Raw genomic sequence first — 3,325 nt, 5'->3', positions numbered from 1 at the left:
CTCTCTCTCTAATAAATAAGTAAGTAAATAAATAAATAAACAAATCTTAAAACAAAAGCAAGTGAAGGCCTTCCTGCCATGTTCCCGGAAGGGAATAACCCTACTGACCACCCCATTCCCGCCGTTAGGTTATAACGCAGTTCCCAGGCTGTGAATTTCCATCCACTCTTCAAGGCCCTACTAAACCCTGACTAGGTCGTTAGCCTTTCCTAATCACTTCATACGATATGAGCTTCTCTTTCTTTGAGACCTCAGAGCCCTTACTCTCTGGAGCAAGGAGCAATTTTATGAATTTGAATTATCTGTTATGTTATTACCTAAATCTTCTGTGGTCTCATTAGATGGAGTGGAGTCTTCTTCTATTTTTAGCATCTGGCAAACACCCTGAATTATAAAGTCGCCTAATTAATACGTGTGTGATTGAGTAGCTGCTTCAGTGAGATTAAACGTCCATGCATGATAAAAGCCCCTGTTTTACGTGCAGCGTCCATAACTGATATTTGCTGAGCACTTGGTCGGGAGGTGCTGTGCATAAAATATTTTCTTTGCATCGGTTGTTGCATTGAATTCTACTTTAGTTTTCTCCACCCCACCGATGAGAAGCTGAGGCTCAGAGAGGTCAAGCAACTTGCCCAAAGCCACACAGATAACAGGTGGCAGATCGGATGAGCACTTACGTTTGTCTACATTCACGGCTCACGCTCCTAACCCCAGTGATGCAGCCATAACAGGGACAAATGCAGGCTTGCCACCCGAAGACGTAGTTTCAAGTGCAGCCTCTGTCACTCGCCTTGGCACGACACCGAACAAAAGGGGCAGACCCTGGCGGGATGCTCATTCTCTCTTCCCCCAGGGGAAGGCCAGTGCTTCTCAGGTGTCAGCAGCGTGTGATTCACCTGGGAGAACAGCAGAACACACACACACACACACACACACACCTCACATATGCAAGGTGAGAAATTCTATGATGCAAGTATGACCTCAGTAGAGAGAAGAAGGAAGGTTACCCTGGAGCTGAGTCTCAGAGATGAAGAGGAATTGGTTGAGTAATGAAGAGAAGGTTAATGGCCATCACCGCCACTGCTGCCATCGTGCCAGCCCCTCGGGTCCAACGAGGCCGGGTGACACTCCAGAATGGGAGGCCAGCCAATTTGGGAGCAGATCAGATCCAGCCTCATTCAGCATTACTACCAGTTATTTGATAATGACAGAACCCAACTAGACACAATGTCTATTGATGCATCATGCCTTGCATGGGAAGGACAGCAGTTCCAGGGGAAAGCTGCCATTGCGGGGAAGTTGTCTAGCCTTCCGTTCCAGAAAATCCAGCACAGCCTCATGGCACAGGACCATCAGCCCACGCCAGATAGCTGCATCATCAGCATGGTTGTGGGCCAGCTCACGGCGGATGAAGACCCCATCATGCGGTTCCACCAGATGTTCCTATTAAAGAACATCAATGATGCTTGGGTTTGCACCAATGCCGTGTTCAGGCTTGCCCTGCACGACTTCAGCTGACCTCTTTCCAGCCAGGCACTCATGCGGTTTCCTCCTCCCTCCTCTTCCTGATACTATTCACACTCCTCCAGATGCTCCAAATATCACACACAAATGAGCAGGGCTGTGGTGGGAGCGGGCGCAGTGCGCTGCTACTACTGTGCGTGTTTGGATGCTAGACTAGTTGCATCTGACAGAAGTTTGAGTCGTACCAGCACATGCCTTGGAAAGACTTAAGGAATGCAAAAGGTTGTCTTTTTTTTTTTTTTAATCTACTGACAAGTTGCTCTAGTCACCCAAAGAAGTGAAGGAGAAAGCAGCTGCCTCACCGCCCAGATAGTGACCGCCCAAATATTGATTTGTTCGGATGTTTCAATGGCTTATGATATAATAAAATGACAACAATTTTCTAAAAAAAAGGAGAGAAGGTTAAGAAAGAGTTTTCATTTCAGGTGGGGGGGTTCAGTGCATGTGAAGTTAAGAAAGAGAGACGGTCCACAGGGGCATTTGGGGAATTGCCAGTGGCTCAATAGCCGCAAGATAGAATGAGGGATCTCTGGCAAGAGCCAGGGCTGGAGATGAAGAGGAGGGCAGATCCAAGAGGCAATGGCATTACGAGCAAGGATGAAGGCAACCACCGAGGAGTCTCAAGGTCAGTGGGTGATGGTGTCAAGCTGATCTCCAGATGTTTCCCTCCAGCTGCTGTTGGAGAGCCTGTGTCAGAGAGGCCAGAGCTGGGGGCCGCTGAGGTTATTTTGGATGAGGAGGATTCCGGGTCCCAGCAAGCCTCACTGCCCGGGACCCCATAGCAGACAGTTGTCCTTAGGATTTAGATTATGTACCCAGGGCATTTCCAGAGTCACAGAGCCACGTGGTTGCAGATGGCCCTAGGGACACAAAACAAACACCTTGGAGAAGGCCCCCAGGACGCAGAGTAGAAGAGGAGGCTGAAAGTGGAAGAAGAGTGTCCCCAGGCAGCCCCACCCTGACATCACTTCTCCCTCCCTCCCCAGTCAGTCTTCGTGATTTCTTTACTAAGCCACTGGTTCTCAACCTTTTTCCTGAGGGGACACACTGGCACTTGACCTTCCCTGGCCACACCCATATCCTTGATACACCCAGGGTTCAGGGTTCTACACACTTCCTGGAGCCACCAGTGCCGGCAATTGAGAGTGACATTCGCAGAGGAAGACCCACCCACCCCCCAGCTCATTCTAATTTGCAAAAGAAGTAAATCACACAGATCCCTCCCTGCCTTCCCCACTGCTAGCGTAGATTACAAGCTTGGACACCAGGCAATCTCAGGTTCTGACCCCCTCCCCTAGGCTGTGTGACCCTGGGTGCCTTACTTAACCTCTTTGAGCCTTAGCTCTGTCCATCTGCAAAATGGGTGTGATAATAGACCTCCTGCCGTGAATGGTTTGTTGTTAGGATTGGATTCTATTACGGTACATGGTAAATAATAGGTGATGACTGGCTTATTATTAAAACTTTCTTATTCTTTTTCCCACAGTTGATGGGAATATACCAGCGTCTGATGACACTGTGCAGCAAATTAGTTTATTAGGCAAAGGAAAACCATTTTGTATACATGACTCCTAACTGACTTACCTTTATTCTTGGTAGTCATCACACTGATCCTCTGACGACATACTGTAATTCACAATCTGATCTAACGTACCGGCCTTCTCCTCTGTTCCTAATCAGCAAGACTCTTAGGAACTCGTTCATAGGTCCCATGCCAAAGCTCAGCTTTGATTTCCTATTATAAACCTGTCGTCCTCAAGATCTGTTGGGTGAAAAACACACCCATGGTGGATCAGAAGGA

General features: G+C 48.2%; 1 pseudogene; it reads left to right on the top strand.

The window, feature by feature from the left end:
- The first annotated feature begins 671 nt into the window (after positions 1-671).
- LOC144291200 (nuclear transport factor 2 pseudogene) lies at positions 672-1,521 on the top strand (annotated as a pseudogene).
- The last annotated feature ends 1,804 nt before the right edge of the window (positions 1,522-3,325 follow it).

Source organism: Canis aureus, chromosome 2 (genome assembly GCF_053574225.1).
Source record: "Canis aureus isolate CA01 chromosome 2, VMU_Caureus_v.1.0, whole genome shotgun sequence".
NCBI classification, from domain to species: Eukaryota; Metazoa; Chordata; class Mammalia; order Carnivora; family Canidae; genus Canis; species Canis aureus.
The sequence above is the reverse complement of the archived record's forward strand: the minus strand, read 5'-3'. Positions and strand labels throughout refer to the sequence as shown.